At 42.7% G+C, this 24,146-nt stretch overlaps 1 long non-coding RNA gene across 1 annotated transcript; it reads right to left on the bottom strand.

The window, feature by feature from the left end:
* Positions 1–823: 823 nt before the first annotated feature.
* Positions 824–12,978, bottom strand: LOC108304351. Its single transcript, XR_001825220.2, has 2 exons — positions 12,676–12,978; positions 824–2,871 (listed from the first exon to the last, which is right to left on the bottom strand). It is a non-coding gene; the product is annotated as an uncharacterized LOC108304351 (long non-coding RNA).
* Between the last annotated feature and the right edge of the window lie 11,168 nt (positions 12,979–24,146).

Here is a 24,146-nt window from a genome sequence, read left to right on the forward strand (position 1 = left end):
TGAAAAGTTATCTGGCCATATGACCTTGGTAAAAAGCCACAAATATATTTGCTTAAAATCCAACTTCAAGTCACAAAGGAACAAAAAAGTAACTTAATTACATCTAATACTTAGCCCACCATGTATTACTGGAGTCACTGACTTTTAACATTTAATTACCAATTTATTTTTTATTTTATTTTGAGATGGAGTCTCGCTCTATCACCCAGGCTGGAGTGCAGAGAGGCAATCTCCGCTCACTGCAAGCTTCACCTCCTGGGTTCAAGTGATTCTCCTGACTCAGCCTCCTGAGTAGCTGGGATTACAAGCATGCACTACCACGCCTGGCTAATTTTTATTTTATTTTGAGATGCAGTTTCGCTCTTGCTGCCCAAGCTGCAGTACAATGATGCAATCTCGGCTCACTGCATGCCTCCTGGGTTCAAGCAATTCTCCTGCCTCAGCCTCCCAAAGTACTGGGATTACAGGCCTGAGATACTGCACCTGGCCTAATTTTTGTATTTTTAGTAGACTGTTTCACCATGTTGGTCAGGCTGGTCTGGAACCCCTGACCTCAGGTGCTCTGCCTGTCTTGGCCTCCCAAAGTGCTGGAATCAGAGGCGTGAGCCACTGTGCCCAGCCCAATTACCAATGTTTAAATATCAAGTTTCATAAAATCTCGTCTCTCTTGGTAACTGGAAAAGTAAGTGACACTGTATATAAACCTTGCTTGCCACCTATCAACCAGAGCAAATTAATTTACTGTATTTCCCAGTTACAGCTAGCCCCTCCAAGACCTCTGAAGGTATTTCACTTTTTGACCCCTGAATTAAACAGAAGCAAATTCTGATCATGAATTTTGTCATCATTAAAAACAAGCTTTTACAGACAGTCACACTCTCCATAAAGACATTTTTAAAGTTTTATTTCAATTCACTTACTCTGCTTGGCCAGTAAGAATGTCCTTACATAATTAATAAAATACATAAATTAATTTTTCTCCAGGCCTTAATTATTAGTAAGGTAAGGATATGTTTCCAATTGAAGCTGGCAATGTTAATGCTGGAAGAACATGTGTCAGAAAACCACAAAATTTCATGACTGTACTTGCTACACGTTCAGCAAGAGTTACACGTATTTTCAATTCAACAAAGATTAAGCCAAAGAGAATTCTTAGAACATTCCCACTTTTCTTTGGCACGTCAAAAGGCAACGAATGTCATTTTCCCGTTTTTATGTGCAGTTTAGAACAAAGACTGATTACCTATGCAGCTGTCCACAGTGGATAAAACAAAAAGCACAAATTTGGTCAAGAGTAAGTCACCTGGGTTGGGCCCATCCAAGGAAGAGTTTGATGTTTCTACTCTCATGAAAAGTACCAATGGCACTGCACAGTAATTATCTTAGATATTAAGGATAAATGAACATTTCTCCTTAAAATTCAATTTTCTGGAAATGATTGGAGAGGGAAGTAACCTCTCCCTCACCTCCGCACTGCCTCTTTTACAACTCTTCTTCCAACACAAAACAGTTTAATCAGCAAGTACTTAAAACAAAGAGCTTTTAGCCTTGCTTGTTAATCACAAGGCCCAAGTTAGCATATGGTTTGCCTATAGGAAGAAAGGTAAAAACATGGGCCTTCATGGGTGTTAAAATTCAAGAAACCTTTTCCAGCATATTTTTTCTATTTTCTTAAAGCAACAACCTATGGATTTCCCCATCTGACATTTTCAGGTGATCCCACTGTGTAAATGAGGGACTACACTTCAGTGTTTGAGGGCAAAACTGAGATCTTAGCAACTTATCAGTGAGCAAAGGCAGAAACCAGAGCCCATCTCTCCTTTTCCAAGTTAGTGAGTAAAGTTTGTCTAAATCAACATACCAATCAAACAGAGCTTACAACATTCTCCAAGACCAGCCAAAACCCAAACTGGAAATGAATCATGATTAATTTGACTCCGTGTTGGCTCACACAGTGCCCTTCCAATCTGTATTTACCTTTACCACCCGGGACCTCACCTTGGACATGTGTACCAGGAAGTAAGGCAATAAACCTACTCACAATTCCAAAAGGGCCTGGTCTTCTACTAAGATTTCCTGAAGGCTACTTACTCTACTCATTGACATTTTTGCTTAACTTCAAATTTCTGAAATATACCATATGTGAAAAATTTTAATGTTAATCAGTGTTAACTGTACTATACTTGAACAGAGAAAATTAACTGATATACAAAATGTCAAAATTAACTCTTCTGAGTTTGAACATCATCTTAATAAAAACAAAATAATGCAGCAAGTCTACTCCTCAGGGAAGGCAATAGATTGTATAGTTATCTCCTGAACAGGGTAAAATCACTACCCCACAACTATACAATCTACTACCTCACTCTGATAGAGCAATCTTTTCTTCTGGAATGGAAACTACAATCTCTTTCAAAAGAAAATTTCAACATAAAATCATCAGCATCAATCAAAATTAAAAAAACAAAACAAACATAAAAACAACTTATTCCGACACAAAGAAATAAGACAAGTAGTAAAAGGTATCCCCACCCCCATCCAGTGTCCGTGCTACAGATTTTATCTCTAAAGTAATAAACTTGCACACATAAACAAATGCTGCACTACATCTTTTAAAGACAAGTTAATCTTAAATATTACACAATTAGTTAAATGACTTTCTATGAGACCACCTGGATGCAGACTTTTCTATCACGTTAGGAAAGACAGTAGATTGTATAGTTATCTCCCAGTGGTGGGTGTGACCCTAAAACTATACAACCTACTACCTCATCCCACAGTGAAGAGAACAGCCAGGGTGAATGATGAAAAGGAATCACAGTTGAGCACCACAGGAAGGCTCTTTCTTTCCTCCTCGGTAATCCTGGTCTCCTGTGTGAGTAACAAGAAAAAAAAGTATTAGACCATTTTAATTCATTTATGTTGAAAATGAAGTTTAACTGAACATTTTGGCTACATGCATAATCTATGTTGTGCTTTCTTTTCATTTCTTGTATTTCATTAATAGTATTTTAAATGCTTGGTTATCTGAGTCCTCCTAAAACCCTTACAAGATTCAGAAATCACCTTCTTACCACCACCTTTTACTATTATCAGCTGTTGGTTTTCTTACAGTTCCTACAAATGAAAATTCATGAAATAACTTATCCTTCCTTGACAAACAACAACAAATCATTACAGGAAAACACAACAGCCACTAAATTCAATGACTTCAAAATCCAAAAGTCCTGTACATCATGCATAATCCAAGCGCACTAATATACAAAAAGATAATATAAAAATATATACATACACATAAAGAGAAACTAATTTTTAAAGGCACCTACTCGTTTATCCCATGCCAGCAAACACTTAAGTGGTCTTACTAGGAATAAATCAAAGACAATCACCTGGATCTGATTCGGGGTCAGGATCCTTTCCTTCAGAGAAAAGTTAGTAGGGGATTGAAGGCATAGTCCAAAATATTTAATAACCCCAAGTAATCTAAACCATATTACTCTTTAATTTACAGACTTCATAATTTAGGAGGTAGCTACTATAAATCTGGGGTACATGTGCAGAACATGGTTTGTTGCATAGTTATACATGTGCCATGGTAGTTTGCTGCATCCATCAACCCATCATCTACATTAGGTATTTCTCCTAATGCTATCCCTCCCCTAGTCTCCCACTCCCTGACAGGCCCTGATGTTCTGTTCCCCTCCCTGTGTCCATGTGTTCTCATGGTTCAACTGCCACTTATAAGTGAGAACATGCAGCGTTTGGTTTTCTGTTCTTGTGTTAGTTTGCTGAGAATGAAGGTTTCAGTTTCATCCATGTCCCTGCAAAAAAACAACAACAACAACAACAAAAAACTCATCCTTTTTTATGGCTACATAGTATTCCATGGTGTGATTTAGTAACCAAAAGCACTAATTTTTAAAGTTACAGAATGTAATGAAAAACATACAGCTCAATGTAATCGAATTTAAAGTTTAGAAATAAACACATACATGGGTCAACCGATTTTCAACCATGCCAAGACAATTCATTCAACTGGGAATCATTTTTTCAGCAAATGCTGAGACAGCTGTATATCCACATGCATTTGCATTCTTCTTTGTAAACTGGTGTGCAAAACATACCACATAAAAAATAAAACAATCTAATGGTAAGCAAAATATTTTAATAGATATCTCAGCAAAGATATGACTCCTAAGCACAAATGGCCAACAGGCACATGAAAAGATACTGTATTATTCATCAGGACAGCTAATAAGATTAATAAAAGCATTGACAAAGATATGGCGAAAATTAGAACCCTTAGATTGCTGGTGGGAACATGAAATGGTGTAGCTGCTTTGGAGAACAGTTTAGAAAAGTCAAACAGTCATTGTAAGTGGAATCAGAAATACGTATTTAGTCCCTTGTCTCCATTTGGAAATCCTGGCTGGCACACAGCTCCTAAACCCCCCCCAAATCTCCCAAGTGATGAATGTCCGTTTAATGCTACTCAGAGATGACTGGTGGTTCCTACAGTATCATAAGGGGGCTTGTCACCAGAAAGACCAAAGTGTGATGAGAGGGGTGGAACTTATGGCCTCACACCCTCAACCTCCAGGTAAGGCAGAGAGTTCAGAGAGTAAACCATCATCAAAGGCCAATAATGTAATCAATCATGCCTAAGTATGAAACCTCCATTAAAACCCCTTAAGTGTTAGGGTTCAGAGAGCTCTGAGTTGAAAAACACATCTTCATGCCAGGAGGGTGGTGTAACTCTCCACAGATACAGAAGCTCCTGTGCTAGGAACCCCACCAGACTTCAGCTTAAGGACCTCTTCATCTGACTATTCATTTATATCCTTTATAATAAACCAGTGGTAATAAGCGTCTTCCTGTGTTCTGTGAACCACCCTAGCAAATTACAGACCCATAGGAAGAAGTTGTGAAACCCCCTAATTTACAACTGATTGGTTAAAAATTCAGGTGGCAACCTAGGATTTGAAACTGGCATCTGAAGTGAAGGCAGCCTTGCATGCTTGAGCCCTCAACCTGTGAGGTTTGTATTAACTCCAGGTAGTTTCAGAATTAAATTGATTTGTAGGACAGTTGGTATTGAGTTGAAGAACTGATTGTTGGTGTCAGACAAAACTGGCTGTGATGAGTAAAAACAGTTCACTGTATGACCCAGCAATTCAATTTCTAGGTATATACCCTAGAGAACTGAACATGGTTGGGTGTGGTGATGCAGGCGTATAGTCCCAGATATTCAGGAGGCTGAGGCAGGAGAATCGCTTGAGCCTAGGAGTTAAAGGTTGCAGTGAACTATGATCACACCACTGCACTCCAGTCAGAGCAAGACTGTCTCTAAAAAAGAAAAAAAAAAGGAGGGCAACAGAATTGAAAAAATGTGTACTTGAATGTGCACAACATTACTCATTTGGAGTGAATAAAAACTAGGGTTCAAATCCTGACCATACTAACTCACTGCCATTGAAACCTTACACAAGCAATTTAGCTGAAGTCCCTCAGCTTTCCTAGCTGCAGTATCAATACATCTGTAAGAAAAAGGGAAAGAATTATTAATACCATATATCCAAAATATGTAAGGCCCCACCACTTCATCATCTCTAGATGAAAACTGGTGCTAAGAAGCTTAACAACTTGCCCCAAATTAGGGGAGATAGCACTGCATCACCAAACTATACTACATCTGAGCCCATTTCAATTCTACATGGCCAGATGATGCCAAGTATTAACTTGCAGACACACTTGTCCCCAAAGTCAGGCCCTTTATAAGCCAAAATCTTTCCCATGAATCAGCAATGTCCATATATATATATAAATAAAATTTTGAGATGGAGTCTCACGCTGTCACCCAGGCTGGAGTGCAAAGGCGAAATCTCAGCTCCTGCAACCTCCACCTCCTGGGTTCAAGCGATTCTCCTGCCTCATCCTCTCAATTAGCTGGGATTAAAGGCGTGTGCCATCACACCCAGCTAACTTTTGTATTTTGAGTAGAGATGGGTATTCACCATGTTGGCCAGGCTGGTCTTGAACTCCTGATCGCAGGTGATCTGCCCTTCTTGGCCTCCCAAAGTGTTGGGATTACAGGCATGAGCCACTGCGCCCGGCCTACTCCTTACTTTAAAAAAACTAATAGCCAAAATAAATAAATAAATAACAGCCAAAAGAATGGAAACTAAAACCAAACAGCTGAGGTAAAGCAATGGTCAGTTAGGCAAGCTCTCATAAACACTGAACATAATCCATATACTAGAATTTATGGATTACAAGAACCCATGGAAATATTCATTTGTAAATCAGGCAAAAACCCTAACTCACTAATCACAACTATATAATGCTTGCGTACTGGGTAAGAGTGGGTGGATAGCTAGTATACATTTAGTTCCTGAAATTTTTCTGTTAATGCTGGCTCCCCATTTACTATGTCCTTGGACAAAGCATGTAATTTCTGGGGCCTTTGCTTGCATTCGTAGGCAGGGTACCCTTAGCTAAAATTATCAGAATTCAATCTTCCTGGTAATTCTTTCTTAAAAAGCAACAGAAACACTTTAATATTCACTTTCTGTCCTTATTCACATACTACCTCAATCTGTAGCTGGAACTACCCTCCCAATAAAAGTTATGGTGGCCAGGCACAGTGGCTCACGCACTTTGGGAGGCCAAGGCAGGTGGATCATCTGAGGTCAGGAGTTCGAGACCAGCTTGGCCAACATGGTGAAACCCCATCTCTATTAAAAATATAAAAAATTAGCCGGACATGGTGACAGGCACCTGTAATCCCAACTACTCAGGAGGTTGAGGTACAAGAATCACTTGAACCTGGGAGGCAGAGGTTGCAGTGAGCAGAGATTGTGCCACTGCACTCCAGCCTGGACTACAGGAAGAGACTCCATCACAAAAAGAAAAAGGCAGCAGTGGCTCACGCCTGTAATCCCGGCACTTTGGGGGGCCAAGGTGAGTGGATCACCTGAAGTCAGGAGTTCGAAACCAGTCTGGCCAACACAGGGAAAACCCTGTCTCTACTTAAAAATACAAAAATTAGCCAGGCGTGCTGGGGGCACCTGTAAACCCGGCTACTTGGGGGGCTGAGGCAGGAGAATGGCTCGAACCTGGGAGGCAGAGGTTGCAGTGAACCAAGACTTTGCCATCACAATCCAACCTGGTCAACAAGAGTGAAACTCCTTCTCAAAAAAATTATGGCAACTAAAAGTCAAAAACTTAGACGAAACTCATTTCATTCAATTCAGCATACCAGTACAGGAAAACCGTTAAAGGCAATGGTTTCAGGGTCAAACAGCTACTTAGGGGCTGTGTTCTTTCATATCCGTTTGGGGGAACTGTAATATTCCCACCTAATGGGGTTGCTGAGGACTGGGATACACCAAAACAAATTGAATGTCTGAGAAGTTAACAAAGAGCAACTTTACTTAAATAAATAAATTTGACAAACTATCCTAATATTAATTTTACCTTTCCAGATATACTTGTGATGGCTAAAAATACTATTGCTTTAAAGCATGCTATAAGCAGGCAAACCTACTATTAATTATAAACTTGTCTATATCTGCATCAAGTTTTCATAACTAAGTTATTAACATTCACATTCCTCATTTCATTTGTGTAGTTTTAAATTGACATAAAATTGTATTTTTATTGTGTACATAAAATAGGATTATATTATGGCTAAATCAAGTTAATTAACATATGTACTACTCCAACAGACTTATTTCCTTATAGTGAAAACACTTAGGAACACACCCCTTAATTTTACAATTTAAAAATTTTTCAAAATAGCTTCTAAATTGTTAAAATACACTAAATTTAGTCCAAATGCAAGCATACTCTACCTTTTAAGCTCTTAATATCTAGTAAGAGTTTTTTTTTTTTTTGAGATAGGGTCTGGCTCTGTCACCCAGGCTGGAGTACAGTGGCATGATGTTAGCTCACTGCAACCTCCGCCTCCCAAGTTCAAGTGATTCTCCTGCCTCAGCCTCCTGAGTAGCTGGGATTACAGGTATGCGCCATCACACCTGGCTAATTTTTGTATTTTTAGTAGAGACAGGTTTCACCATGTTAGGCTGGTCTCGAACTCCTGACCTCGTGATCTGCCCACCTCGGCCTCCCAAAGTGCTGGGATAACAGGCATGAGCCACTGCGCCTGGCCAGAGTTTAAATTTTCTTTATGAGCTACTTTATTTCTGAGCTAAAACACTTCCCTGCACTTTTACAATAATTTAAGTTCTCCTATAATAAAGTAGCTCATAAAGTTCACAAGTAAAATAAACTATTTCCTACACTGTTTCAAAATTACAACACTGGCTACTTTTAACAGATTTCTTTCAATCTCAAACAGCTGAATTACAACAAAATTATCTGACAATGACAAAGGCTGAATATTACATTAACAAGCAAACTCTTCCATTGTATTTTGTTTCCTTCCACAGAGCATGTGCAACAGACAAGATAATGAATTTTTTACATGTATAAATAAGTTTCTCTAAAGATAGTTAACCTAATTCTAATTTAAGATCTTATTTCTTATTCTATCAATCATTGCACTAACCTGAGACAAAGATTTAAGTTTGAAATGGCTAAGTAGTAAATCAGGTTTTCCAAAAGGACTACTCCTTATTTCCTTTCAATCTTAGACACATAGCAGACACTTAAGATACTCTCACTGATTAGTCAATACATACAAATTCCGAAGATTTCTAAAAAGGTAACTAATGCCATTTCAACTCCCAGTGTTCCCTTTGTAAATTTACCAACGCAATTTGTTAATTTTGGGCCAACTTCCCTACTACCTCAAGCACATTCTATGCTATCCCTGTATACCTAAGTAGATTCTGCTGCAAACACGATAATGCACCAAATATTTAGGGTGAGGAAGAATATCCAACTTGGCTAGCTTGTTCTGCTTACCAATCATTATACATATACCATTATTTCTCAACCCTTTAAATATCTTCTGCCTTCCTATCTTCCATTACACTGTTACATTCCTGGGTTGAAAAAAACCACTATGTAGTCTACACATCCCCCAAGCGAAGCAAAAAGGTAGAGTCTAATTATTTAATACAGATTCCACAGTTTACTATAAATAACTGTATCCTTAGTAGACAATTCAGTCTATACTGCACAAGAGTGAATTCACTAAGAAAAATGTTCCCTTCTAAGCATTTGACAATTATATAACTTGCCAATGAAAACTATGTATTTTTAACTTCCTGTTAATGAAATATTCACACGAAGTAGAAAAGTATCCTCAAGGGATTGCTTCCAGGATACCACCTTCTCCCTGAGGAATACCCTCAGATGCTCAAGTCCCTTATAAAATATGGTGTCATATTTGCATGTAACCTACACACATCCTCCTATATACTTTAGCTTATGTAAAATACCCAATACAATGTAAAAGTTATACAAAATAGTCATTATACTGTATTGTCTGTATTACTTTTGTTGTATATAGTTTTTTTCCCCCAAATATTTTCCATCTGAGGTTGGCTGAATTCAAGGATGCAAAATCCTTAGATAGAAAGGCCAACTGTGCTTAACAGAAGAGCAAAATGCTCCCAACTTGCATTCATTGTTATCTTAGAACAAATCATCCAAAATGTCTTAAATATTCTTAGAGAAGCAAAAGTAACTTAAAGGTATAGCTGTTGGTTTCCTCAAAATACTTAAGTCTTGTATCTACAAAGGGCCTTAAAAAAAAAAAAAAAAAAAAAAAATCACCGGATTCAGCCAGGCCGACGTGGTGGCTTACACCTGTAATCTTAGCACTTTGGGAGGCTGAGGAAGAAGGATCACTTGAGCTCAGAAGTTGGAGACTAGCCTGAGTAACATAGTGAGACTTTGTCGCTTATTTTTTTTTTGGGGGGGGGGGGGGGGGGGGGCGGGGAATCAACTAATGCAATTTCCTCACAATTGAGATGAAGTTGTGGAGAGACATAATATTTTTGGCTGTTTATCTGAAACTAAAACTATTTAACTAGAGAAAAAAAAAATTTTTTTAAAGCAGCTAGACAACTCACTAGAACTGCACTGTTCATTTGGTAGCTGTTAGTCACATGTTACTACCGAGCACCTGAAGTGTGTCTAGCCCCCAAGTGTTATGTGCCGTAAGTGTAAAACAGTCTGGATTTCAAAGACTTGCCACCAAAAATAGAGTAATGGCTCTCATATTCTGTTTACTTAATGAAGTCCATTCTTAAGTGATTATACAATGCTTAGACCACCACTCAGGCAAAAAGCATATAATGATCAGTCCTGAGGCCACATTAGGCAACGCTGACAACTCATTACTGGGGATTCGGATTCTTCTAGTCTCATCTAGACATGGAAAAATCACTGACAATTAATATTCTGGGACAGAAAAGATCTCTTATGGTCTAAAGAAAACCTTCTTAGGCTATTAAAAATATTATGATTAAAACGCATACTGGTCATAGACGGCAAATTTATTTCCCAACTTGTGAAAACTAAAATGAGGGGCTCACGCTCCACCAAGTATAAACAGCTGATTTAATACTCTTTAGAAAAGTATTAAATACTTTATACAATACTATAAACGAGAAAGATACCCTACAGAAGAAGCTTTTCACTTTTGACACTCAGCTTCACAAGATTATTTTGCAGGAATACACAAATGTCGAGCTGAATCAACACGCTATTTTGTATTCAATTGCATATTTCCTACTTTAAAAAAAAATTCGGATCACCACCCACTAAAGTGATTTTATGACCCAATAACTCAGGACCTACAGTTTGAAACACTGATTTGGCGCCCTTAACACTCAGTAATTCCCAGAGGAGTAATTATTATACTATCTCAGCTATTAAAATAAAAAGTACACAATGTCTAGTGTACTGCTCTCTAAACCAAGAACGCCTAGATAATAACTGGAATAAAATGTCTTTAAGTTATAAACCTTTGACACTAACTTGTTTAATACTGATCTCTTCACTCTGTAAACTGAACGCAGTGATTTACACTTTTTTTTTTTTTTTAAGAAATGGGTGTTTTGTTTCCCTCCACTTTTCACACTTGTAAGATTCTTTAGTGTCTCAAGTTCAACAGAGCTTCAGTTAAAGTGAGGGGAACCCATAGCCTGTCTACACATAAAAATACTCTCTAGCTGTCACCGCAATGTAACTATGCAAAAAAGTTAGCTTTTCCCCCTCACACTGTCATTGTACCTAAGTGATACATTTTAAAATATTACTTAGTATCACTGAATTTACAAGACAAGAAATTTGTCTATTCTCTGAAAGTTGAAGTTTCAAAATAATACTTTTAACAAACATGTATAATAAATCAAACATTCTCACAAAACTCAAAGAAACTTCCAAGTTTTTACTTCCCTAACTACACATACTTCCTGAATACACAGTAAATAAAACCAGAATCTGCCAAACGCCAAAAGAATTCTGGATATAAACAATTATTTTCTAAACTACATATAAACTTGGAATTTGACATTCATACTTCGGGCCAACAGAAATAAATGCAAAAGAACGCCACATGATGTTTTAACTTTAGGAACTGGATGCCAAGAAAGCAGTATTTATCAGTGAAGTCAAACAGCAAAACCAAGTCTCCGGATTTACCTTAAGATTTTAACATTCACTGTCATCCCTGCCTTTTTCCTGCCTGCGCCCCTTCTGCTAAGTCTGTTTTTTAAAAACTGAAAAGTTGAAAAATACATACCATCACCTCTGACACAGAACCTACCGTAAAAGTTTAAAAACCGAAGGGCATTACTAGCCAAGGACATACAGGTTACCACATTACTCACACTAGAGCCCGCCGGGGAAGTTTATTACCGAGCCTTCTGAGAGGCACTCGGTTCCGAGAGTTTGCAGTGTCGAGTCAAAAGGCCAGCGCAGCTTCCGGTGACACCAAGCCGCAAATCTCCAAGCCCCATTCCCCGGGATACAATTTCCTCCCGCTCCCGCGTTCCCCTCCCCCTCGCCAAGGACGGCTGCCGCAGCGGACCTCCAGCCGCAGCAGCTGCTTCAGGAATAGAGGCTGCACTTGGCCGCGGGGAGCAGGGGCAAGGAGCCAGCCACGACTCTCCCGCCCACCCCGCCCGCGCCTTCCCGCCCCGTCCCCCGCCCTTAGCACTTCCTACCTTCCCTCCTTCATCCCAACCCCCAAGGCCAAGGTCTCCCCGGCCCACAAACATGATAGCGGAAGTGATGTCAGAAGCACCTGGCAGCCCCTACAACCAGTCACGCCACACCAAGAGGCGGCGCCGACCAACTGGCGCCGGCCGGAGGGCGGGCCTTCCGCCCGCCCCAAGTTTGATTGAAGCGGGGGGAAGGGCGGGGTAAGAATGTGAAGAATGACCCCCCTCCCCCGCCCCGTCGGTGAGGAGCTAGGCGGGAAGCGGAGGGGGTTGGGGCCAGCCCCGCGGCGGCCACGCGGCACCCTTCCCCCGTGCCCGAACGCCCACTACCTCCGCTCGCAGCCCACCGGCCGCCCCGGGGCAACCCGCCCGCTGGAGAGAGCAGGCCGCCCCACGAATCCCAGCCCGCGCTAGCAGGACGGGCGCGGGCCGGCCCACGGCTCTCCCCTCCCGCCTACCCGCCGCCGTGGGTCTCGGGGAGATAAAATGGCGACGGGCCCCGGCCCGCGCTCGTCGTCCCGTCCGCCGTACCCACCTCGACCTCGCGGAGAGGGCCGTCACCGCCGCAGTAATGACCCGGCCCTCGCGCCCGCCGCCGCCGGGAGAGCAGCGCGCCAGGACCCGGATGGAGGCGCAGGCGGGCGCCGCCGCGGCGGCCTGAGGGAAAGCAGCGCGGGCGCCGGGAGGCCGAGACAGGGGCGGGCGCCGCGGACAGCGCGCAAGCCCATTGGTGAGGCCGTCTGATTGAAGTGCGCGTCGCTCTTTCGCCTCGGCCTAGCGGAGCTCGTCAGTCCCCCACTGGAGGACGGCGGCTGGTCCCGCCTCGCGCCGGGCGGCCACCGCGGGAGAGGCGGGTCTGGTCCGCCCACCGATATTATCTCCTTCCTTTCTATTGGAGGGCTGGGTGAGTGGCGGGGGTGGTGTCCCCCAGGTCCCGCCCTTTGCGCGTGATGGGCTGGCTATGTCACGTGGCAGCTGAGCGCGCTGCTCTGCTCCCTCGGGCGGTTTGGATGAGTTTACACGTGCGCAACCCGGAAGGTCCGAACTCTCTCCAGGCTGCAGCCTCCGGCTCTTACCTGTCCGCTTGACCCTGAGCCCTCCAGGAGGCCTTAGCCAGGCCAACTCTCTCTGCCTCACATTGCTCATCTGTCAAATGGAGATGTTGTGTCCACTCAGCCTCTTAATGTTATTCCTTTACGTTTTGTGGTTTGGGTTTTTTTGTGTGTGTTATTTGTTTGTTTGGTTTTGGTTTTTTTCCAGACAGAGTCTCACTCTTTAGCTAGGGCTGGAGTGCAGTGACGCGGGTCACGGCTCACTGTAGCCTCAACACCCGGGATCTAGAGATCCTCCCACCTCAACCTCCTTGAGTTTTCTTTTGTTATCTGTTTCCATCCCATGTTTTGAAGATTTTTGCGTTCAAACGTTTTTCAAAACGTTTTGATTTTCTTGTTATAAAATTAATCCAAAGCAGAGTCCCTCCATCCCCATTGCGGCTTTCACATGCTAGGACTGAATCACTACTTCAGGTGCCCTTTGAGATTTCTGCCAGTTCTAAGATTTTATGGCTGGGAACCCCAGGACCTGGGCTCTAGCTCTGCTTTTACTAATTCATTGTAACTTTGTGTGCAACACTTTAAAAAAAAAAAAAGGGTCCTTATCTGTAATAGAACTTTGGGAAATAGTACTTTGCGTGCTGTACACTTACATTTATGATCTCAGGTGGTGCTCCCTGGTATCAACTCCGCTTTTAACACTCATATTAAGGCATGCAATAAGTGCCCAAGGAGTTGTTTTTTTTTTTTTTTTTTTTTTAATGGGGACTTTATTTTGTGAGCTAAAGTGAACAAGAAACTAGAGGAAGGAAAACTTGAGCTTGAGCCATGGGTAGGATTTAGGGAGGATTTCTTGAGGTTGTAAGATGTATTGAGAAAGGAGAGAGTATGCCCCAGAGCTAGATAGAATATAGTTCAGGGAAAGAGTGGGGTTATGCCTCAGGGGATGTGGAACTCTTCAAGGGCAGAAATTGTATTGTTCCTGTCCATGACAAGTACCTAAATGAAGGGTGGTATTAAATGAAATCTAATAATGATGAAGTAGGCTAGGGTGGGAAAAAAGTATTAGCAAAGGATTTAGGATATTGTTGGATATCAGAGTTAAGAGGTGCTGTGAGCGTCAATTAGAGCTTGGTAGTAGAGGCTGGTGGGCCAATGTGTTTTAGAAGAAATTTATTTATTTTTTTAATTTTTGAGATAGAGTCTCGTTCTGTCACCCAGGCTGGAGTGCAGTGGTGCAATCTTGACTCACTGCAACCTGCACCTCCGGGGTTCAATTGATTCTCCTGCCTCAGCCTCCCAAGTAGCTGGGACTACAGGCGAGTGCCACCATGCACAGCTAATTTTTTTTTTTTTTTTGTATTTTTTTAGTAGAGACAGGGTTTTACTGTGTTAGCCAGATGGTCTCAATCTCCTGACCTCATGATCTGCCCTCCTCAGCATCCCAAAGTGCTGGGATTATAGGTGTGAGCTACTGTGCCCAACCTTTAGAAGAAATTTATAACAAGAAACCATATAGCACGATGAGCCTTTCTGACATTTTCTTCATATGTTCATCAGAAACTTCTTGGTGAGTTTGCAGAAGTGCATGTGACATACATTAATTACCCTTTTCCTATCTATGCTTCATTTTTACCCTTGAAGGCCAACTAAACCCTAAAGTGGAATCCATATGGAAAATATTATCAGATTTGACAATATAAATGAAAACTGAATTTTAAAAAACTTTGAAGTTAAAAGACAAAAATTGGAAACATTGTAAAAGTCTAAAATAAAATCTCTAAGAGACAAAACATTCATTTTATGATTAATTTATAATTGAATGTCCAGTGGTTAAAAGCAAGGATCTGGAACCAGACTGCTGAGTGTGAATCTCAGTTCTGCTTCTTCTTACCTGTACAACTATACAATGGGCAAATTGTATATCTTTTCTGTCCCTCAGTTCCTTCATCTATAAGATAGAGATAGCAATACTTACCTTATAGGCTGTTGAGAGGATTAATAAAAACATCTTAAGAACTAAGAACAGTGCTTGGTATATATAAGTACTACATAAGCGTTTGCTAATATGTTATCCTTAATAAAGTGGATTTTTTTTTCAAATCAGTAGGATAAAGTGAACACTCCTATTAAAATATGGACTGTTTAAAAGGATGTGAACTGACAGTTAACAAAAAAAAAAGGTCAATAAATGTGAAAAGATGCTCATCCTCACTAGTAATCAAATAAAGACAAAGTTTTTAAAAACAAAGAAACATTGGAGGCGTTAGTATAAATTTCTGCAAGTCTAGGGGCCAATTTGGCAGCAAGAATCGGAATCCTTGAAAGTGTTCTTTAATCCAGCATTTAGCCACTGCTAGGAAATTATGCCTAGAAAATAAAGGACAAACATACAAAGATCCTCCATAGCTGTTCATCGTCTTGTTTATAGTAGCCTCAAATCACAACCATCTACCAGTACAGCATAGGTGATTGCATAAATAAATTATGGTCCAAACATGCCACAAAAAGCTATGATCGTGGCCAGGTGCAGTGGCTCACGCCTGTAATCCCAGCACTTTGGGAGGCTGAGGCAGGTGATGACCTGAGGTCAGGAGTTCAAGACCAGACTGGCCAACATGGTAAAATCCCATCTCTACTAAAAATGCAAAAATTAGCCGGGCGTGGTGGTGCGTGCCTGGAATCCCAGCTACTCGGGAGGCTGAGGTGAGAGGATCACTTGAACCTGGGAGGCAGAGGTTGCAGTGAGCCAAGATCATGCCACAGCACGCCACCCTGGGCAACAGAGTGAGACTCCATCTCAGTTAAAGAAAAAAGAATTTCAGCTTAAAATGTTCTTACTCCTTCATTAGAACCAAGATACTAATGCTTGACATATCTACAGGTCAAATGAAAGCATTTGTAAACAACAAGGGAAATAAAATTCATTGAGGTGGAGCTTTGTCTTGCTCTCTCTTATGCACCCAGCCACCATCACAGGGCCTAGCACCTGACAGGCATCCAAGAGATGCAGACAAATAAAACTGAGGCAGGAGAACCAAGAGATGCAGACAAATAAAACTGAGAGGCGGAAGTTGCAGTGAGCTGAGATCGCACCACGGCACTTCAGCCTGGGCGACGGAGCAAGACCGCATCTCAAGAAGAAAAATTTTTAAAACGGAAAGCTCTGATGGTAATGTAGATCTATATTTATTGATATGGGAATATTATCAGGATATACTGTTAAGTGAGAACTAAGGTTACAAAAAGTTTATATGTTTTAAACAATAGTTACCTCTGGAATTACTTCTGACCTTTATTGTCTTTTTGTATCTCTGGATTCCTGGCAGTATGTATTGCTTTCATAATTAGGAAAAAATATAAAAAATAAAAGCCATGCCAGTGACTGATAGTTGTTCCCCAATATCCAATGTCTCCTTTCTATATTAAACAGAAAGCTGTTTTTTTGGTGACTGTGGAATTAAATTACCCCGTGAATGTACCTGCCTAAGTTCTGTCTGGTGAGCTGTGAGCAGAAGGACGGAAGTGGGTTCTGGATTCCTTCTCTCTCCCCCTTTCTGATTTCTAGCTACCTGGGTGTAATTGGGTTGTGGTGGAGAGCTACTGTGCCCACCATTTGCAAGTAGCAATGTAAAGCTAACCTGAGTTCCCTGGTGGCATCGTGAGGTACTCTCTACACAAGCTTGGACTTTAAGTGAGAAAGATATGACTTTCATCTCATATAAGCCCCTGAAATTTGGGTATACTTTGGCCAGAACCTGGCCCAATGTGGCAGACATGCATATGTGGGCATTTTGTGGAGAGAACATGCAGCCTTTGGAATAGAACAAAAATTAGTGAATGTCCAGCAACTTTGTTTCCTAGGAGCACCTTTGGACAGAGACTCTCTGTTTCAGCTAGATCATACCTAGGAAAGTGATTTGGGACTGCTGAGTGATAAACAGAGCCTGGTTGTCATTAATTGTTATTATGTAGCAAGGTATAGGAAGAACATGCATTTGACTGTTCATCTGGGATCAAACAGAACAAGCTGCCTGCAGTGCAAACCAGCCCATAGTATTCCTTGGGTTCAAGTCTGAGCACGCCCCCCTGTCCAGCCCTGGCCTCCCTCTCCATTCACCACTCCTGCCACTACTCAGGTCAGCTGGCATGCTTGACTCATCTTTGTCTGGCTGGTCCTTGTCACCCAGATGGCACTTGAACTTCCCCTGTTTGGAGAGGACTTTGCTGGCCACCCAGTCTAAATCTCCACCCTAAATCAGATTTCACCACTCTGTTTTTGTTAACATTACAACATTTTGGCACTCTGGCTCCATCTTGCTTGTTTTATTGATGTTCTACCCCCATGAGAGCAAGGAACTTGTCTGGCATGCTTTCACTACCGTTTCCCACATTCTGGAATAGGGCCTGGCAAACACAGTAGGTACCCAATAAATCTCTCTTGAAGTGTAGAATTAAAAGTGAAGACATGGCCAGGCGTGGTGGCTCATGGTTGTAATCCTAGCACTTTGGGAGGCTGAGGCGGGTGGATTGCCTGAGGTCAGGAGTTTGAGACTAGCCTGGGCAACATGGTGCAACATGGTGAAACTCTGTCTTTACAAAAAAAAAAAAAAAAAAAATAGCCAACCATGGTGGCGCATGCCTGTAGTCCCAGCTACTCAGAAGGCTGAGGCACGAGAATCATTTGAGTGCAGGGAAGCAGAGGGTTGCAGTGAGCCAAATTCCAACCACAGTACTTCAGCCTGGGTAACAGAGGGAGATGCCACCTCAAAAAAAAGAAAAGAAAAAAGAAAGATAAAGAAAAGTGGAGGCTGAGCTTGAAGGATACAAATAAGCAGAGTCAGGACCCACAGAAAGTGTGAATAAGTTGAAGGAGAAGCAGCTGGCTGGGCCAAGGAAGAGAACTGGGCAGAGATGCTGAGTGGTGAGTAAACCAGCAAAGTCCTGCATCTGAGGTTCCTAGAGTAGCCAAACTCCAAACCACAGCCAGAGGCCTTTTGTCCCTAAGGCGTGTGTCCCAGAGGCCTTGCTGCCTCATGATTACAACTCTACCTGTCTACCTGTCTCCGTGCAGCCTTAGGACAGAACCCTCCCTCTACCTTTCTTAAACTAGTCCAACGAGTCTGTTTTCCTTGCAACCCAAACAACTAAGGTAAAACAAACACATACTCCTGGAAATTATTACCTTCACCCTCCCTAAGCCCCTTTCCCTGGGAGATATTTAGTGCTCTGCCTTTGTGTAGCTGCTCCCCTATGGCCCTACACTCATCACGTGGTGTTGTGATGATCAGTTTGCCTCTTGGTCTCCCAACTATTCACAGGTTAGACTCCCTGCTCTTATTCCTGAGTGTGATAGTTTTTGTTTGTTTGTTTTTTGTTTTTGTTTGGAGATGGAGTCTTGCTCTATTGCCCACACCAGTGTCATGATCTTGGCTCACTGCAACCTTTGCCTCCCAGGGTCAAATGATTCTCCTGCTTCAGCCTCCTGAGTAGCTGAGGTTACAGGTGTGCGCCACCACGCCCAGCTAATTTTTTGTATTTTTAGTAGAGACGGGGTTTCACCATGTTAGTCATGCTAGTCTAGAACTCCTGACCTTGTGATCTGCCCGCCTCAGCCTCCCAAAGTTCTGGGATTACAGGCGTGAGCCACCTGCTGAGTGTGATAGTTTTATGTGTCCACTTGACTGGGCCATGGGATGCCCAAATATGCGGCCTAGCATTATTTCCAGGTGCATCTGTGAGGGTGTCTGGAAGAGACCTGCATTTGAACTTGTAGACTGAGGAAAGCAGGTGGCCCTCCCCATTGTGGGTGGCAGCATCCAATCCATTGAAAGCCCAAATGGAACAAAAAGGTGGAGGAGGGTTTAATTTGCTCTGCCTGTTTGAGCTGGGGCATCGATCTCCTGCTCTCAGGCCTTTAGACTCAGACTGGAATCTATACCATCAGCTCTCAGGCTCTCAGACCTTTGAACTACACTACCAGCTAGCTTTCCTGGGTCACCAGCTTGCAGATGGCAGATTGTGAGATTTCTCAACCTCCATAAATCACATAAGCAAATTCCTCTTAATAAATCTCTTTATATCTGGGTATATCTCCTCTTGGCTCTGTTTCTCTGGACGCTATGTAATACACTGGGTCTTCCGCAACAATCAGCCCAGGTCTGTCTTAGCACAGAAATGGTGAACATGTCGACCACAAGGGTGATGTCTGGATAGTGCCTTCCAAAACCTCACCCAGGGGCCTCCTATTTTCTGTGTGTTCAGAAGAGCTGCCTCTTGAGGAGTTACAGCAGAAAGAAAAAAAACCCACAGCTTGAGGCCCCAGGCATTGTGAATCTCCCCAGGGAGCATTCCTGGGGTGGAGTGGACATTTATTATATTTTCTACCTATAGCCAGGGTTTTGCAAACTGGTGATGGCCTGGGGGTCACATCTGGTTCACAGAAGTGCTTTGTTACCACCACGCAATATTTTAAAACTGTTTTTAACTAGCTGACAGCATGCAAAAGAATCAAGACATTTAACATGAAAAAAATCTAGATTTCTTGCTTTTCTCAAAAAAATTGGCATCTCTGGCTACACTCAGCCTACATTCCAACATGACAATATTTTCTTTATGTGCAGCGTGGGCTCTGCTATTTGTCACAGTTCCCATTGAGCCTGCTTCATTTTTACTACAAGCCTGGCCCCTGAAGTCATCTAAGTTTGTGTCCTCTGGCCTAGAAGCATGGCTTTTTCTTTTGAAATACTCCTCCTGCCCCACTTTAGTTGTGGGTTTTGGTCTTAGCTGTTAATCACACTACCTTAACCACAGAGGTGAGTGGGTAACACTGGTTGGTTAGTCCTGTAAGGGGACAGTACCTCAGTGGGCCAGTGTCCCTTCCTGGAAATGTAGTAAACATGAATTGGGAGAAGGAAGTCCTCTTAGCCTCAGATCCCAAGCTGTAACGAAATGTGAGAAGAAGTCAGACCACGGCAAAAATAGCAAGGCAAGCATCAAGAAACAGAGACAAAAAACAGAGAGAGGGGTCGTAACAGCAGGTGCGTCCCCACATCCGCATCCAGGCATCCTCCAGGCCACCCTACCCCTTCCCCATTGAGCATCAGAAGATGTACATTTCCTTCTTTTCTCACCCAGAGCTGGATGGAATTTCTGTCACTTGCAACTGGAGATGCTACCAATGAGGAGGAGAGCTATCTTGAGAGTAACATCTAGAACCCACATTTCTTTTTATTTTTCTTTTATTTTTTTTTTGAGACAGAGCTTCGCTCTTGTTCCCCAGGTTGGAGTGCAATGGTGCAATCTCAGCTCACCACAACCTCCGCCTCCCAGGTTCAAGTGATTCTCCTGCCTCAGCCTCCCATAGAATCCACATTTCTACCATGCTATTTGTGATTTTGGACAAACTGCTGATCTCCCTCCACCTCAGTTCATCTGTCTGTTCAGTCGGCACTGGGCATTCTAATGCTTACGCCCTCGGGTGAAATGGAGTTCTCATAATGGAATGTATGTAAAGCATTAAACTCAGTACTTGCACATAATAGGCATTCACAAAGTATTTCATAAACACTGAATTTTAGGATAAATGTTTAATAAAAATTAGTGGACTGGAAAGAAGAGTGAAATCCTGAAGAATTGTAACAGTGGGTTTTTTTTTTGTTTGTTTGTGTTTTGTTTTTGAGACAGGTTGTCACTCTGTCACTCAGACTGGAGTATAGTGGTACGATCATAGCTCACTGCAGCTTCGAACTCCTAGGCTAAAGCGATCCTCTCACCTCAGCCTCCCAAGTAGCTGGAACTACATATGGGGGACACCACGCTGGACCATTTCAAAAAAGAATTTTTTTGGTAGAGACAAGATCTCCCTATGTTGCCCAGACTGGTCTCAAACTCCTGGTCTCAATTGATCCTCCCGTGTTGGCCTTCCAAAGTGCTAAGATTACAGGCATAAGCCACCACCCCAGGCCAGTAGTGTTCTTTAAGGTGATGTTTCCAAATTAGCACTGCTTTCAGAGACTTGGGAGTAGGCTGCAAGAAGCCAGGCCTCAGCCAGATGGACTTGGATTTGTTTTACAGCTCACTGTTTAAGTAAATGTGTGATCCTAAACCAGTTCTTTACATTTTTTGACCCTGAGTGTCCACCTATAAGGTGAAGATAATAATTCTCAGCTCTTTCAGTTATTTTGAGAATTAAATTAACTCATTAACATAAAGTGTGCATAGTAGTCTATGGTAAACATTCAACAAACTGTGGTTAGTACTAATGTGATGGAAAAAGAACAAAATCCATGGACCAGAGCTAACCAAAGGCTTCATTTCTATGGAGCCATTGCCATTGGAATGTCTAGTATTTGAAGCTCAATTGAGCTGAAATTGCATAATAAGTCATCAGGGCACAATGCTGTTCTATTCAGTTGTGCCAAGAACTCACCTCCTGCACCACCTTCAGCCCAGCCAAGCCTAGCTTCTCCCACTAGTGAAAGCTTTCCTATGTTAGCTTTCAGCAACAAGCTTTTAAAGCACGTTTCCATTAAAAATGAGGAAAAAAAGCTTTGGATGATTAATTAGCAGCAGAATAACCCAAATCAAGAGAGAGATCATAATGTGGAAAGATTTTATTTTCTTTTTAAGAAGTGAAGTCTAGCAACTTTCAAATTACAGACAAAATGATCAAAGTTTTTGACATTTTGAGGCCAAAATAGGACTTTACACTGTTGATTCCGTAGACCTAAACCCAGTTCCTTGTGTGGAGAGCACACCAGTGGAGGAAGTGGAGGAGGAATAACATGGGTCCCCAGGAAGCTTTGCCTCTTTGTTCGGTTTTGGCAGCAAGCCCAACTCTGACTTGCATAAAATCTCCTGGAGTTTGTTCCAGAAGCTTGTTCGGCATGGCCCTGCTTGTCCTGCAGGCCTCGGGCTGCGGTGGCCAGCGCCTGGGCTGACTCAGGCAGAACCAACCAAGCAATGTCTGTTCCTTTATTGAGCTCTTGAAAATAGCTCCTTATAGACAGATTGTCCTTTTTAGGGACCTGGGGGACCATGCTGTCATGCATGGGCTTCTTCATCTCTCTCCTGAGCTTTTCGTCCTCATGCAGAAACTGTACCGCATTCCTGTGCTGCTGCAGGAGCCTCCGCATCTGGTGGCAGAGCTTGCAGGGGGCTGCGAGGTCCCGGGCCACCCACTGTAGCCTTTCCAACTCAGAAGCATGCTTCAGCTCCGGCTCCTGCTTCAGGGTAACCGTGTGGCTGGGGCTGTGGAAACCGCTGATCAGGCAGTTTCTGATGGTTTCAATCATGGTCCTTGTGCTGGTGGCACTGGTGGACAGGTTTGATGAGTCTGTCCGTGTCCTGCCAAGGGAACACGAACACACACTAAGGCAAGCCCTACAGGGAGGTCCTCAGGCCCACAGGCTCTGCTCTGCCTGGGCTTCCACCCTGAGGCAGGGAGACCCTAGGCCTGGCAGACACTGTTGGTTGCCAACCCACTACCCATTTTCCACCTCTTTCCTACCCAAAGAACTCTGATTCTTTGGGGGAACCAATGTGGGCAGATAAAAATGCTACATTCATTTGCTGCTTTCCTTGACAGTGGGATGACCAGGTATGTAATGGAAGCAGAAGTAGAATCCAGTCATGGGGCCTCTGGAAAGCTGCTTAAAAGTGGGCAAGGTGCCCCTAGGAGAAGTCTTGACCCTTCCGTTTCCCCTTGCTGGGATCGTGGACAGGATGCCTCTATGGGACAGCCATCCTGTGACTATGTGCTGAAATGAGCACATACCAAACAACCGGGAGAAAAGAGCTGGAGCATTGTGGCTCCCAAGCCAACAGCCTTGATTTCCTACCTTGGGATATTTCATTCAAGTAAATAAATAGAACCCCTAATTTTTTAAAGCCACTGCTCATGGACTTCTGATACAGCCAAATGTAGATCATTGTTGAAAGAATAGCTACAAGGAAGAAATCACCTGAATATTTTAGAGGGGAATAAATGAAATCTCAGATGCAACCATTCTAATGTTTCTAGAAAAAGTCAAGATCTCATACTCTGTAACTGGTAGTCTCCAGTTCATCCCTAAAGCCCAGCACCAGGCTGTGCACAGGGGCTCAAACCTGTAATTCCAACACTTTGGGAGCCAAGGCAGGGGGATCGCCTGATCTCAGGAGTTTGAGATGCCTGGGCAACATGGCAAAACCTCACCTCTGCAAAAAATGCAAAAATTAGCTGACCATGGTGGTATATGCCTATAGTCCCAGCTATTTGGGAGGCTGAGATGGGAGCATCCCTTGAGCCCAGGAGGTCAAGGCTGCAGTGAGCCATGATCATGCTACTACACTTCAGCCTGGGCGACACAGCAGGACCCTCCCTCAAAAATAAATAAAACCAAGCACCAGCATCACCCTGTGATCAGGTGTTTCCAGTTGGGGCAGCAAAAAGTAGGGGAAAGCACACCAATGAAGCCACACAGACCCAGGAGAATCTTGGCTCTGCTAGCTAGGTAGCCTTGGATCTCAGTTTCTTGCCTTCTAAGAAAGGGATCTTGACCAGGCGCAGTGGCTCATGCCTGTAATCCCAGCACTTTGGGAGGCTGAGGCATGTGGATCACCTGAGGTCAGGAGTTTGTGAGACCAGCCTGGCCAACATGGTGAAACCCCCTCTCTACAAGTACAAAAATTAGCTGGGCATGATTGTAGGTGCCTGTAATCCCAGCTACTCAGGAGGCTGAGGCAAAAGAATCACTTGAACTTGGGAGGCAGAGGTTGCAGTGAGCCGAGACTGTGCCATTGCACTCTAGCCTAGGCAAGAGAGCAAGACTCCGTCTCAAAAAAAAAGAGAAAGAAAGAAAAAAAGAAAGGGATCCTATGTTCTGAAAAGAACTAAGTGCAATGATGAATATGTAGTCCTAGGCACTGGGCCTGGCACAGAATAGGTACTTAACAAATCCATCTCTTTCCC

This window comes from Cebus imitator, unplaced genomic scaffold, assembly GCF_001604975.1.
Source record: "Cebus imitator isolate Cc_AM_T3 unplaced genomic scaffold, Cebus_imitator-1.0 Scaffold53, whole genome shotgun sequence".
NCBI classification, from domain to species: domain Eukaryota; kingdom Metazoa; phylum Chordata; class Mammalia; order Primates; family Cebidae; genus Cebus; species Cebus imitator.